The 16198-nt window shown below is 42.9% G+C and overlaps 1 protein-coding gene across 8 annotated transcripts in view; it reads left to right on the forward strand.

The window, feature by feature from the left end:
- Positions 1–16198, forward strand: part of RASGRP3 (RAS guanyl releasing protein 3) — a 125539-nt gene that overhangs the window by 14351 nt on the left and 94990 nt on the right. For 4 of the 8 annotated variants that reach the window (XM_029063666.2, XM_029063699.2, XM_029063672.2 and 1 more), the window contains exon 1: positions 11361–11479. The exons of the other annotated variants lie outside the window; for them this stretch is intronic. The gene's annotated coding sequence lies outside the window, so the exon portion shown is untranslated. Of the gene's footprint in view, positions 1–11360; positions 11480–16198 lie in introns of those variants that run through there. 8 annotated transcript variants of the gene reach the window in all.

The raw sequence follows: 16198 nt of genomic DNA on the forward strand, positions 1-16198 counted from the left end.
ATCTCTACTAATTCTATTATACTCTTCCAAGTGCTGACTTGAATGTGTTACTCATATCAATCAATCAATGGGATTTATTGAGAGTTTATATGCAGAACCTTTGGGAGGGTACAAGACAACAGAGTTAGCAGATTTGTTCCTTGCCCACAGCAAGCTCTTAGTAGGGACTTAATAAGTGCCACTGATTTGATTGTTTGAGATTTCACTAGTGCCTGAAAGTGCGACTAACAGGTTCAAGAAACTGACCAGACAGGATCACACCATCGTAAGCCACTGCATGAGAAGCAATGTGGCACAGTGGAAAGAGCCCGGGCTTGGGAGTCAGAGGTCATGGGTTCTAATCTCCAACTCTGCCACTTGTCAGCTGTGTGACTTCGAGCAAGTCACTTAACTTCTCTGGGACTCATTTCCCTCATCTGTAATAAGACTGTGGGACAACCTGATTACCTTATATCTCCCCCAGTGTTTAGAACGGTGCTTGACACATAGTAAGTGCTTAACAAATGCCATTATTATTATTATTATTATTATTAAATGGAATTTTAAATCCAGGAGTCTATTAAAAGTGACACTACCTGCAACATTCAGCGTTTTATTCAGAGTTCCCTCCAGACAGCTGCTCTAATGCTGGGAAACTCTAGTAACATGCTGAAGGAGTATTGCCACATTGTAGACAGCTGGGTGAATCCCAACTGCGTCCACTTGGAATCAGAGCAGAGATTCTGTTTCTGGGAAGTATTTTCCATCTGTTCTCCAGATAAGATTGATCGGAACCATTTATCTAGCTCTGTGCAGCCTTGGAAAATGAGGGAATGGATTGTTCCATTTGATATGGCTGCTTTATCCAATTTCCCAGAAAAAAAGTTTTAATCAACCAGTATCCAGGAAGCTGTGAGCCCTGGACCTTCCATAGGAGAACTATCCAGGTTCTCAAATAGTTCAATCAACATCACATACAGGCCGCCCTTAGCATCAGTCAGTCAATTAGAGAAGCAGTGTGGAGTGGTGAAAAAAGCCTTGGCCTGAGAGTCAGAAGACTTGGGTTCTAATTCTGCCTCTACCACCTATCTGCTGTGTGAACTTGGGCAAGTCATTTCACTTCTCTGTGCCTCAGTTACCTCATCTGTAAAATGTGGATTAAAGTCTGTGAGCCCCATGTGAAATATGGACTCTTTTGAATCTGATTAGCTTGTACCTACCCTAGTATTTGCTTAGTATGTGCCTGGCACATACTAAATGCTTAACAAATACCAAAACAAAAAACCCACAAAAAAAACCCAGTATTGCTCCTTTAGGGAAAACCCTCTAAGGATCTTAGTGGTAGATTTCCCAATAGGCTCATGACACCCAGGCTAGAAGGGGTAAATTTGAAGTTGTGGGAAGGGTAGAGGGGTGGTCATTTTTCTTGCAAAAATAGAAAAAATTAAAAAAGCTTCCTCTTGATAGCTCAAAAAGTCCCGGGCTTAATTTTCCAATTGTAATTTGTTCTTTACAGATTTTTGAGTGGTATTTGTTAAGCACTTACTACGTGTCAAGCACTTTTCTAAGATCTGGAGTAGATACAAATTAATCAGATCAGACACAGTCCCTGTCCCACGTGGGGCTCATGGTCCAAATATTAAATCCCCATTTTACAGTTGAGGAAACTGAGATGGTGAGAAGTTAAATGACTTGCCCGAGGTCACACATCAGACAAGTGCCAGATCCAGATGCAAACCCAGAACCTCTGAGTCCTAGTCCTGTGCTCTTTTCACTAAGCCACACCGCTTCCCTACAAAATCTATGAACCCATTGCATCCCAGTAACTAAAATGGCAGGATATTTGCACAGTTCAGTGCTTGGAGGAGGGCTCGCCCTAGGAGGAGAGTGGTTCTGTACACAAGAAGACGGCAGCATTGAGCTCAGTACCTAGAATGCACAGTGATAGACACCCCCCAAAGGGAGCTCACCATCTGGATAAGTTTTCATTTGGGTCAGGAAGAGAATAGGTATCGAACAAGTAATGCACAGTAGAATACACTTGATTTGCTTTCCCAGGACAGGTAATGGATCGACCTGAGCCAGCCATGTTTTTGCAAACACTGCGAGGGGTAGCAAGAGTGATCTGAAATTGCCCCAAGTCTTTCTTTCCTTTACCTCCTCCTCCTACTCGGCTGCCTCCTCTCTTTCCACCCCCTCCCCTGCAGCTCCACCTCTTTGATACCTATCTTCAGTACCAAGCTACAAACCTTCCTAAGGCCAATAATCTCATCCAAAACTTGGCAGACTTGTGGTTAGTTTATACTAACAGCAAGAATAAAGACTCTGCACTCGTAGCCTTCATAGCCTCCAGACCAAGGTTCCTCCAAGCTGTGTCCACAGTCAAACTGCATGTTCTCCCCCAGGAGTACTAGCCTCCTTCCCAGTGGAGTCTGAATCAGTTTCCCTGTGCTCATGGGTCCACATCTTTTAGCTCCCAGTCCCACCCTGACCTGACGTCTTGGGCCCACATAGAACCCCCGATGGCTAGGAGAAGGTCTGTATTTCCCAAGAGGAAGATAAGAGGATGTGGAAGCCCCAGTATTATCCTTCCCCTATGTGGAAGCCCCAGTATTATCCTTCCCCTTCACCCCAAACCCATACACTCTTGCGGACCCCTTCTGGTTTAGCTCAAGGATTAGTTCAGCGCTTAGAACAGTGCCAGTGCTTAGAACGGTGCTAGGCACATAGAAAGCGCTTAACAAATACCATCATTATTATCAGAGAAGAGCCAGAGTCCTTATTTAATTCTGTTCAACATCATGTCTTGAGTTGGGCCATTTCCTCTATTTTCAAGGGAGGCCAGCCCCTGTTTGCTCACTGTCCAGGCTTTCTGCTTTTCCTTGGCTACAGAGGCTGGGGGGGAAACAAGATGTAAGAAGGTCTCAAGCCAGTCCAGGTTCATTCATTCATTCAATCACATTTATTGAGTGCTTACTGGCAGAGCATTGTAGTAAAGGTCTTCCACTGGGTTCCTGGCTCCCTCATCAAGTACCCCTCCCATTGTAATCTCGATGTGGGCAGGGATTGTGTCTACCAATTCAGTTATATTGTACTCTCCCAAGCACTCAGTACAGTGCTCTGCACACAGTAAGTGCTCAATAAACACAATTGCTTTACTAGGTGGTTATTATGTACCAAATATTGTACTAAGCGCTAGGGTTGATACAAGTCAATCAAGTTCAGCGGTCCCTGTCCCAAACGGGTCTAAACGGGTCTAGACTGTCCCTCCCAGTCTAAAAGAGAGGGAGAATGGGTAATTTATTCCCATTCCCATGAGGAAACAGAAGTTGTGACTTGCCCAACATCACACAGCAGGTAAGCAACAGAGCCAGGACTAGAACCCAGGTCTCCTGACACCCAGTCCCATGCTCTTTCCACTAGGCCACGCACGTCTGGGGATGATTTATTTTTGCAGAATAAATGTAAGAGTAGCTGCCTCTTGATTAGCTGCATGGCTTATTTCCTAGAAGTGTCCCTTGAAAAGACTCTCCAGATCCGAAGTGTCTTTCCCTTGGCATCTCTGCTCCAGGGAAGTTCAACCTTTTAATAAGGTGATCCATCCATTGTGAATGCTTAATAATGTCACTAATTGACTGAATAATAGATGAGCATGGGCTTGGGAGTAAGCGGTTGTGGGTTCTAATGCCGGCTCCGCCACTTGTCAGCTCCGTGACTTTGGGCAAGTCACTTCACTTCTCTGTGCCTCAGTTACTTCATCTGTAAAATGGGGATTAAGACTGTGAACCCCATGCGAGTCAATCGGATTGCCTTGTATGTACCCCAGCACTTAGAACAGTATTTGGCACATAGTAAGCACTTAACAAATACCATCATTGTTATTATTATTATTATTCCTACCACACTCAAACTGGGAGCATTGTGGGGAGCATTCTAAATCCTGGAATGGGTTTGGGAACAGACCTAGACCTAGGAAGAAAGCGAGGCTGTGGCTTGGGCATATTTTTGGATGAGGTTAATTTGTGTTGCATCCAATTCCTGCATCAATTCCTGTATCGATTCCAATTCCTGGGCTGGGTTGTCTGTTTCTGAGGCTCCTAAAGCACTAAGACAGCTGGTCATTTAAGCAGATATCAATAAAGCAAGTAAGAAGCTGCATGGCCTAGTGGATAGTGCATAGGCCTGCGAATCAGAAGACCTGGGTTCTAATCTCACTCCGGCACTTCACTGCTCTGCGACCTTGGGCAAGTCATTTACCCTCTCTGTGCCTCAGTTACCTCATCTGTAAAATGGGGATTCAGACTGTGAGACCCACTTGGGACATGGATTGTGACCAATCTGCTTAACTTGGATCTACCCCAGTGCTTAGTACAGAGTTTAGCATACAGTAAGTGCTTAACAAATACCATCACAAAAATACCATGACTTATTCACCTTTCCCAGATCCGAATGGTCAGCCTCAATTCTTGTGGAAAACTTGCTTTTGTTATTCTTGCGTGATTTGGCCAAATACAATTTTTTCCAACTCATCGTTTTGTCTAATAAGTCAGTGAATAGATACAAAAATAGTCAGCGATAATGCTGATGGTTTTTCACTTCACAAGCTTGGAGGCCAAAGAAAGCAGAGTCTGTTTCTTTCTGTGCCAGATCCATTTTGTCTCAGACACCAGGTGCTCCCTCGCTTTCAATAGTTCAGTTTTTCACTGGCTGTTTTTGCAGTTCATTTTGATCGAGTACAATTTCTAGGTCAAAGGACAACTATGGGAATCGGCACTTTTTTATTATGTAACTCCTGATCCATCCTTGAATGGTATAAAATTCTATGCTAATTATGTTGTATCGTATTCTCCCAAGCACTTAGTGTAGTGTTCTGCACATAGTAAGAGCTCAATAAATGCAACTTATTGATTGACTGATATGTTCGAATTTCTGGAGCTCGTATTCTATTCTTACATTTTTATCTTAAAAAGAGAAATAGCAACGGCCTGGGAGTCAGCAGACCTGGGTTCTCATCCCAGTTCCACCACCTGCGTGTTATTTGATCTTGGGCAAGTCATTTAACTCCTCATGCCTCAGTTTCTTTATCTATAAAATAGGGGTTACATACCTGTTCTTCCTTCATTCTAGCCTGTGTCCGGACTGTTTATTGTGTATCTACCCCAGCACTTAGTATACTGCTTAATGCAGAGTAAACACAAAACAAATACCACTATAATAAATGTAATTATCACCTACAGGAAAAAAAAAATCAGGTCACCCAAAATATGTACACTTAGACAACTTCCAGTCATCTGAATAGACACTGCATTTGCTGTCTTTGCTAGTATCACATGACATAGTGGAAAGAGCACAGGTCTGGAAATCAGAGAATTTAGGTTCTAATCCTGGCTCTGCCACTTGACTGCTGTGTGACCTTGAGCAAGTTTTCATTTGTTTTTTACATGGTATTTTTTTTTCATTTTTTAAAAATGGTATTTCTTAAGCAATTATTATGTGCCAGGTATTGTATTAAGAGCTGGAGTAGATATAAGCCAATCAGGTTGGAAACAATCCTCGTCCCATGTGGGGCTCACAGTGTTAATCCCCATTTTACAGATGAGGTAACTGAGGCACAGAGAAGTGAAGTGACTTGCCCAAGATCACACAGCAGAAAAGTGGCAGAGCTGGGATTACAGCCCAGTTCCTCTGACCTTCAGGCCCACACTCTTTCCACTAGACCATTCTGCTTCTCACAGGCAAGTCACTTCACTTCTCTGTGCCTCAGTTCCATCATCTGCAAAATGGGAATACAATATCTGTTCTCCCTCCTACTTAGACTGCGAGCCCCATGTAGGACCTGATTATCCTGAATCCACCCAGAAATTAGTACAGTGCTTGGCCTATAGTAAGCACTTACAAATACCACAATTATTATTAGTAACACACTTTGTGAGCCTCAAACTGCCAGTCATTTGGGGCACTGGGCTGTACCGAATGGGTCAGCGCACCCTCAAAGAACACCTTCCAAAAGAGAGGAAATGCAATTTTCCTTTGAACTCTACTCTGAAATTCATTTTTTTCTCATTCATGACCTTCTAAACCACAGCTTTTGTACTGAGCTGTTCCTTATTTGGCAAATGAACCAAAATCCATAATTACTAAGGTGGTCTTTAGTCCGATCCAGTTTTCAGTTGGTCTGCCCCTCTCTGTCCCTGTCTCTGGGACAGAGAGATACAGCTCAGGATGCCCTTATGCCCAGTATTCTTATTTTAAGCTCCTGGTCTTCCTCTACCTCAGCTCCTGCTGCTGAGTTCAGCGACTGTGAAATGGGATCTATGTGAAGAAGGACATTAGGAAGGGAACCCAGAGGTTCTAGAAGCAAATAGGGAGTTTAGGAGAGTCTCTGAAGAAATGCTCTGGATTTCGGCCAATTTCCATGAAATCCTATTATGATGACATTATATCATATTGTGAGCCTGGTGTGACACAGGTTATGTGTATCTGTGCCCACAAGGGTCTTCTGATGCCATCCTGGTTATGATTGAATAAGACCCAGGTGAGAAAAATGAAATAAAGGCCTCATCCTACACTCTAGCACCTACAAAAGTTTTGGGGGAAGGGAGAGGAATAGGCAAAGTTAAGACAGAGGATTAAGAACTAAGATAGATTTAGAAAGAAAATCCCCTCTAATAATAATAACAATTATGGTATTAAGCGCTTAACTATGTGCCAGGCACTGTACTAAGCACTGGTATAGATACAAGGAGATCGGAATGGACACACTCCCTGTCCCACGTGGGACTCACAGTCTCAATCCCCATTTTACAGATGAGGTAACTGAAGCCCAGAGAAGTGAACTGACTTGCGCAAGTTCTCACAGTAGACCTTGGTGAAGCGAGGATTAGAACCCATGACCTTCTGCCTCCCAGGCCTATGCTCTATCCACTATGCAGTTCTCTGTGGGCAAGGAATGTAACCACCATCTTTGTTATATTGTACTCTCCCAAATGCTTAGTACAATGCTCTGCACACAGTAAGTGTTCAGTGAACACAGTTGATTGTTTGATTTTTCTGGGGTTTAATTCTGGCTGAGAAATCAGTCCTTAGGTGGTTAAGAAAAATAGATCAAGAATGAAATTATTCATGAATGAACAATTGCTCTGAAAATGGCCACTCTCTCCATAATACAGAGATTGTGAAAATTCTTCATTTCATTGAGCTCAGTTCTCCCATGTTCTAAAGGCCACGTATGTTTGACTATATGAGATAATGTAGGTCAAAGTGGCATTAATTAGAATGTAGTGGGGTTGTATGTGTATTCAAAGATGAGCTGATTTAGCACGCCAGAGTTGTTAAATTTACTCATCCTTCAAATTATGGCAGAACCTAGCTCAGTAGTTGATCCAAAATACTTTTTGAGAGTTAAAAAGGCATTCTAACAATCTGTGTAAAAGATAAGCCTATTTCTCCAAACATGTGGGAGTTGCATTCTTGAGGAACCCCTCAGTAAGGTAAGCTAACCCCATTTCAGATGTTGTGGTATGCAAATTACCATTTTTTCCAGTACTTCACTGTGTGGTACCCAGAGAGACTCACTCTGGCAGAAGGAAGTTCACTAATTTTGCCAGCCATTCTAGCCGAAATGCTTGGTAAAAACATGTGTGCTGGCAAAACTGAAGTTTCAGGACCACGGTTCATGTATCATTCTTGATGAGAGACTCCAGTGCTCTTAGAAATCCACAGTTGGATCTCACATCTCACATTTCTTCCTGAACCCAGGGCAGCTCTTAGCAGATGTTCCATCAACACATCAAGATCATTATGCCTAAAACCAAACTCCTCATCTTCCTGCCAAAGCAGCAGCATGGTGTAGAACTGGGAGTCCGAAGACCTGGCTTCTAATCCCAGCTCCTCCACTTGTCTGCTGTGTCACATTGAGCAAGTCACTTCACTTCTCTGTACATGTTACCTCATCTGTAAAATGGAGATTAAAAATGGGATTCCCATGTGGGACACGGACTATGTCCAATCTGATTACTTCGTATCCATCCCAGTGCTTAGAACAGTGCCTGGAACATAGTAAGCACTTAACAAAGACTATTAAAAAAAAAAAACCCTTTACCTAATTTTCCCATTACAGCCAACATCCTCCCCATCTTTCAAGCCCACAGTTCTGGAATTAGCCTTTACTACTCCTTCACTTTCAACTCCCCCTATGAAATCATTCACTAAATCCTGTTGGTTCTTCTTCCACAACATTTCCAGAATCTATCCCTTCCCCTGCACCCAAATGGCCACCAGATGGGCCCAGGCACTTGTCATAGCTTAGCTTGATTACCGCATCGGCCTCCTAGCTGATCACCCTGCCTCCAGTCGGAAAGACAATCAGTCAATCAATCAATGGTATGGATTAAATTAGTGCTCTATACAGAACACTCTACTAAGATTTGGGGAGTTTATAATTAGACTTGGTGGACACGATCCCTGCCAGGATCATTTTTCTAAAATGCTCTAAAACATTTTATAGAAGCAGCATGGAGTAGTAGATAGAGCAAAGACCTGGGAGTCAGAAGGTCATGGGTTCCAATCCTGGCTCTACCATTTGTCCATTGTGTGAGCTGAGGCAAGTCACTTTATTTCTCTGTGCCTCAGTTACTTCTTCTGTAAAATGGGGATTGAAACTGTGAGCCCCACATCGGACAGGTACTGAGTCCAACCCAATTTGCTGTATCTACCCCAGCACTTAGTACAGTGACTGGAACACAGTAAGCACTCGGCAAACATCATAATTATTAACAAATATTGTGATTATTATCATTATTATTAATACATGCTACACAAGTCTCGCTACTTCTCAAAAATTCTGCAGTGAGTGTTCATTCCTTTCTGCTGTGGTCTGGTGGATATGAAAAGGAGAGGGAGTTCCTGGAATGGGAATGGGTTCAAACATGAGTTAGGTTGGGTGAGGAGAGGTGAGACTAAGGTACAGAGAGTAGGTTAGGTTGAGAGGAATGAAGATTATGAGCTGGGATATAGTGGGAGAGAAGAGTGGATAAGCAGGAGACAGATTGCTGATTGAGTGCTTTAAAGACAATGGTTAGAAGTTTTGGCTTTAAGGTATTCAATCAGCTCTCTCTTCTCTATTTATCCTCTTACATCTACTAACAATAATGATACTTACTGAGCATTTACTATGTGCAGAGAACTGTACTAAATGTCTGGAGAGTACAGTACAACAGAGTTAGTAGGCATGTTTCCTGCCCACAATGAGCTATTACCCTCCCATTCATTCAGCAGTATTTATTGAGTGCTTATTATGTGCAAAGCACTGTATAAGAGCTTGATTCACAAGCTTTGCTCCTCTCTAGACAACTTATTAATTGTATATCTCATTCTTTCTTACCCTCCCTCCAGTCTGGAATTTCCTCCTGCTTCAAATTTAGCAGACCATTCTACAAGACCCATCTGGAATAACACCTCCTCCAGGAAGCCTTCCATGATTAAACTCTTCTCTCTACTCCTTATTTCCCCTCCAACTTCACTTCAGCACTTCCGTGCCACCTCAGCATTTGTGTATTCACTGTCCCTATAATATTTACAACATATCTTTAACTCTTTCTATCTCCTACCGATAATTAATTTTAGTGTCTGTCTCCCCTACTGGACTGTAAATTCCATGAAGGAAAGGCTCAGATGCTTTAATTCTATTGTACTACCCTAACTACTTAGTACTGCACATACACAAAAGTAGGCACTCAGGAAATACAATTAACTGAGTGTTTGTGAACTAGTTGAATTGCCCATCATTCATCATGGCAGGTAGCATCAGTTTGAGGCGTAACAAATAGATCGAAGATTTGGAATTTTATCTGTCACAGATTAAATAAAATCTAAATTCATGAAATAGATCTTACTCAGTTTCCTAACAAGAGGGCTCGGCATGGCGTAGTGGATAGAGCACAGGCCTGGGAGGCAGAAGGTCATGGGTTCTAATCCCTGCTCTGCCACTTATCTGCTGTGTGACCTTGGGCAAATCACTTTTCCTCTCTGTGCCTCAGTTCCCTCCTCTATAATAAAATGGAGATTGAGACTGTGAGCCCCACATGGGATAGGGATTCTGTCCAACCCAATTGGCTGCTATCTACCCCAGTGCTTTAGTACAGTGCCTGGCACAGAGTAAGCGCTTGACAAATACCATAATTATTATTACTTTGGTGCCCTTCAGATGTCACTGGGTCCTGTTAGCTCTCACAGGTCAAGGTAGACAGATGACAGATGATCTCACAGTCATCTTTAGACTGGCCCACGGGGGCAACAATCGGCACCTCCTTGCTAGAGATCGGTTCCCCTCCTTGGAGGGCTAATTCTTGCAGCCCTTCTGTCACTCTTAGACTGTGAACCTTCTGAGAGAGAGGAACCACCTCTGAATTCTCTCCCAGGGCAGTGCTCTGCATCCCATAAGCCCTTAATAAATACTCCTTACTATTATTATTACTATTACTGCCACCTCTCACCCTGCCACCTCTCACCCCTGAAGAGATGCAAATACAAACCTCAGAGAGAGGCAGTTCAGTGAAATGGAGCCTCAGTGATTCAATCTGCCTGCCGAGAACACTGCCAGAAAATTCAGGAGGGCTTGATGAATTGCCTACAAACTGGGCACCTGGCACAAGAATAAATTAAACCAAGCTGGTGGTCATCTTCAGCCTGGCCCTGCTGGGGCATCAGTCAGCATCTCAGTGCTAGCAGTCAGTTCCCTTGGTTTAGAGTTGATTTTTGCAGCCCTTCTCTCACTCTTAGATTGTGAGCCTCATGTGGAACAGGGACTGTGTCCAACCTGATCCAGCACTTAGAATGGTGCTTGATACATAGTAAGTGCTTAATAATAATAACAACTCTTATCTACCCCAGTGCTTAGTAGAGTGTCTGGCATACAGTAAGCACTTAAATGCCATAAAAATTTAAATTTAAAAAAATTATTAGATGGGGCAGATTGGCTGTGGATGGAGACTGGGGGGAGGAGAAAAGGAATTTAGTTTTTACTTTTACTTTCCCAGGGCATTTGAGCTTTTATTTCATCCAGCTTCATAGCAAAAGCCTACAGAACACCCAGGTCAGGTGCATTTTGTGAAAATCCAACTTGGACTGCCAGCCTTTTCACACGGCACAGTCTTACTTTCCATTCTGTGTGACCCTGCCCTACATTTGTGACTTATCAGTTGTGTGGTGTTTGTTACTGAAGAAAATGAAGGGAAAGTTGTGGAATGCACTGCCCCATGTCCCAGCCAATCGCCTGAACTAACACGGCTGTTATAAAAGGGTTTTCTAATAAGAAGAATAATGATCTTCAGATTCTGACCTCCTGGCACCGCCGGCTTATTTATCAGCGGGGCATGTGACTAGTTAAGACACACACAGCGCCAGCTTGAAGGAAACAGCTGCTCATTTCATGCTTTCGCACTTGGCAGCTGGACAAGGAAGGGTGATGTTTGTGTGGAATACCTCTACAGAGCTCACTGCAGTAAGTAACTGGGGAATTTTCCTGTTTTCCGACCAGCCGCCAACGATTTCCCATTTTTATTTTTGCTCTCCTGCAAAACACTTGAGAATCTTCATGGAGACTTTGTGCTTAGAATGTAGAAACTGTGCTGAGCAGCGATGTTGTTGTCTCTGTTTTTGGACCGAGAGGGGTGTATTGTTTGGTTCTAGGAAACGAGAAGGTTTATTGACAAGTATGAGAGATTTTTATGGCCCGTGGGATCTGGTTTTGGCTCCAAGACTTCTGCTCTGTAGTAATTTAGGGTCCAAGTTGCTGAAATGCAATAATGAATATATTTGCTTTGAAAGAGTTCTCCATTTACACAGGACTTTTGAGAAATGGTGAGAGTAACTTTGAAGAGTTTCTTTTGCCTGGTTTCACCTTTCATAGTTTAATACTACACTTTACTGTATCATATTGCAATGGTGTAGAAAGGGAATCAGGCATGTAGCTAGGTAAGAAGGTCAAAACCCATATATGTTGTGAAGCCCTTCTTACAGTGAATGGGCATATTTGACTCAGTATTTATGTGGTTAATTTTCAAATATCCAGTAGCAAATACTTTGCCCTCATCAAACCAGTTGAGGTTAATTTCGGTTGGAACCAAGACTTTCAAATATCATTTTTCATCCTTGCTTCTATTGAAGGAATTTTGCTGTGCCTTTTTAGATGTGCTAAAAGATTTATTTCTTTTTTTTTTAATTCCCTGATTCCTGTTGGGGTACAAACATCATAAGTTGTTGGCAGCCGAGTTGTTGAAAGGGAAAATTATTGTCTTAGCCTTAGTCCACTCTAGATTACAAACTCATTGTGGGCAGGGATTGCATCTACCAATTTTGTTATTGTACTCTCCCAAGAATTTAGTACAGTGCTCCTCACAAAGTAAGTGCTCAGTAAATATGATTGATAGTGGTGATGCATATTTGCATATCCATAATTTATATGAATGTGTGTCTCTCCTTCTAGACTGTAAGCTCATTGTGGGAAAGGATTGGGTCTACCAACTCTGTTATGTTGTACTCTCCCAAGCATTTAGTAAAGTGCTCCACACAAAGTAAGCAATAGATATGACTGATAGTCGTTATGCACATTTGCATATCCAAAATCATTGTATCTGTAATTTATCTATATTAATATCTGCCTACCTTTCTTGTTTGTAAGTTCATTGTGGGCACAGAATGTGTCTACCAACTATGTTATGTTGTACTCTTCCAAGCACTTAGTACAGTGCTCTGCACACAGTAAGTGCTCAGTAAATACGATTGACTAGAGGTGAATCCACAGAGCTGATGGCAATTGAAGACGAGGAGGTTGTTCATGTCTCTTCTCTGGTAGTGACTGACCAGGTGCGATGCTCTAAAGGAAAGCTAAAAGGGGAAAAGGAGAAAAATGGAATTTTGCTCCCAGTGTCTTAAAACAGCCTGGGGATGACAAGTCCACGATTCAGATCTAGTACAGTGGTGCTAACCAGAAACCTTGCCTATTCTCTGCATGAATCTCCCCAATATCCATTCAGATCCCTGTTCCCTTCCCTCCACCAACTTCAAGGTTCCCAATGGCTGGTGTTCCATATTTTGGAGAAAACTGGAATCTCTTCCAAACTTTGTGGCTTAGCCTAAGGCTGAAATTTCTTCCTGGTAGTAGAGTGGTGTTCATTAGTGCTGCAGCCAGCTTGAGCGAGTTTGTCTCCAGGGTCAACTAACAGATGAAATGGAATGGAAGGCAGGCAGCCCACTCTGTTCTTCCCCCTAACTCCAGCCCTCTTTTGGAACACAGCCCAGCATCTAACCTCCCTTTGATGTTCCCTTCCATGTCAATATGCTTCTCTCCATCCTACTTTGCTTCCCATCCCCTTCCCTCATTCCCACAGCCTGCCCCAGCCATATTCATTCCCTGTATATACTCCTTTACCCTCTCCCAAGCACCTAGTAGAGTGCTCTGCACATAGTAAGCACTTAATAATAACAATTATGGCATTTGTTAAGCATTTACTGTGTGCCGGGCACTGTACCAACCACTGGGGTGGACATTAAGCAAATTGGGTTGGACACATTCCCTGTCCTGCGTGAGACTCACAGTCTCATTCCCCATTCTGCAGATGAGGTTACTGAGACACAGAGGAGTGAAATGACTTGCCCAAGGTCACACAGCAGGCAAGTGGCAGAGCCGGGATTAGAACCCAAGACTTTCTGACTCCCAGGCCCATGCTTTACCCACTATGCCATGCTGCTTCATGTGAAACGTACAAAAAACAGTGAGGAAAAGCCCTGCCTACCTGAGGGTCTGCCCCAGGGTGTTTTAAGCATGAAACATTGCCAGGCTTTTAAACTGAGCTTGGCTTTGCCTCCAGATCAGCTGGGAGACCCCTAAGGGAAATTATTTGGGATGCCCTGCATGGACGGCACGGGAAAGTTTTCTCTTGTGCCCTTTAACCACATCAAATCCCCAAAGCACAGGAAAAGTCCACTGAGGGTGAATACAATCCCCTTTCCTTCACTCCTAAATTATTCCACCAGGATTATGGATGTACGTCTTTCAGTGAGACTCATAAACATTTTCTTCAGCAATTACCCTTTGTTTGAGGGGTGAGGTGAAGAATATTTACCCTTTTTAAGTGTCTTGCCAGCAGAACACTTGTTTTCTGTAGGTACCAAGAAAATCCACCTTAAAGAGGATGAATAGTTCAGAACAGCAGAAGTATTTCCTTGTAGTATTGACACCTGGGTTATTGCAGGCCAAAGTTCATTCTTTTATGATAGAAGCAGTGTAGTCTCATCAAGCAATCAATCATTTATTGAGCTCTTGTGCATAGCACTATACTAAGCACTTGAGAAAGTACAATAAAACAGATGGTAGACATGTTCCCTGCCTACAGTGAGCTTACCGTTTTGAGGGGGAAACAGAAAATATAAATAAATTGTGGATATAGACATATGGGCTGTGGGGCTGAGGGAGGGGTGAATAAAGGGAGGAAATCCAAGTGCAACAGTGATGCAGAAGGGAGTGGAAGAAGAGAAAATGAGGGCTTAGTCAAGGAAAGCCTCTTGGAGGTGTACCTTCAATTCATTCAATAGTATTTGAGTGCTTACTATGTGCAGAGCACTGTACTAAGCGCTTGGAATGTACAAATTGGTAACAGATAGAGACAGTCCCTGCCCTTTGACGGGCTTACAGTCTAATCAGTAAGATTTGAGGGTGGGGAGACTGAGTGCCTGTCAGATATGAAGAGGGAGGGCACTCCAGGCCAGAGGTAGGATGTAGATGAGAGGTCAGTGGTGAGATAGATGAGATCAAGGTACAGTGAGTAGGTTGGCATGAGAGGAGAGAAGTGGGTGGCCTGGATTATACAAAGAGAGCAGGGAGGTAAAATAGGATGGAATGGGTATTTTAAATGTGTTTTAAATCCAATGGTGAAGAGTTTCTGTTTGGTGGGGAGGTGGATGGGCAACCACTGGAGGTTCTTGAGGAGTGGGGAAACATGGACTGAAATTTTCTGTGCCTGAGTTTCCTCATCTGTCAAATGCGAGAAGTAAAAGCTTGTTCTCCCTCTCCCTTAAACTCTGAACTCCATGTAGGACAGGGATTGTATTGCATCTACCCCAGCTTTATAGTAAAATGGTCTAGGCAGGAGAGTGAGAGTGGAATGGGGAGAGAGAGAAGGCAGGGAGGTCAGCAAAGAGGCTGATACAGTAATAAAGGTGGATGGGTTAAGTACTTGGATTAATGTAGTAGCAGTTTGGGTGGAGAAGGGCAGATTTTAGTGGTGTTGTGAATTGACAGGATTTAGCGACAGACAGAAAATGTAGATTGAATGAGAGAGATGTTGAGGATAATTTCAAGGTTTCACAGAGAGGGTAGTGACCAGTTCATTCATTCATTCAATCGTATTTATTGAGCACTTGCTTTGTGCAAAGCACTGTACAAAGCGCTTGGAATGTACAATTCGGCAACAGATAGAGACAATCCCTGCCCAACAACGGGCTCACAGTCTAAATGGGGGAGACAGATAAAACAAAACAAGGAATCTCAAGATCTGATTTCCAGTCATGGCTCCATTTAGATCAGGTCTGGCTAGAGACCTCAGTTTTCCCATCTGCAAACTGTGTAGAACAATAATTATTATCTACCTATTTTAGTGAGGACAAATTAGAAAGCAAGAAGCAGTGTATCCTATGGGAAAGAGCTTACATAGGACTAGAAGTCAGGTGATCGAATAATAATAATCAGGGTATCTTTTAAGCACTTACTCTGTTCCAAGCATGTATCAAACCCTAGTTACAAGGCAGTCAGTTTATACCCAGCTCTGACACTTTCCTTGTGTGTGACCTGAGTGAGCCACTGAAATTTTCTGTGCCTGAGTTTCCTCATCTGTCAAATGTGAGGAGTAAAAACCTGTTGTCCCTCTCCCTTAAACTCTGAACTCCATGTAGGACAGGGATCATATTGCATCTACCCCATTGCTTATCATAGAGTTTGGCACACAGTAAACACTTAGAACATACTGCCATTATTATCTATGACTATTAGAAAAGCACCACCCAATCCTTACACAATAAAAATAGGCCAAAAATGGGTAAGGATGAGAACATTTGGAGGTCCAAGTGCATATAAACTGCTCTTAGGAGAGTCTGCTTCAGATGAAAAAGTCTCAGTGAAGTCTTTAGACTGTAAGCTCGTTGTGGGCAGGGAATTGTCTCCCGA

Source organism: Ornithorhynchus anatinus, chromosome 1 (assembly GCF_004115215.2).
Source record: "Ornithorhynchus anatinus isolate Pmale09 chromosome 1, mOrnAna1.pri.v4, whole genome shotgun sequence".
Lineage (NCBI taxonomy): Eukaryota > Metazoa > Chordata > Mammalia > Monotremata > Ornithorhynchidae > Ornithorhynchus > Ornithorhynchus anatinus.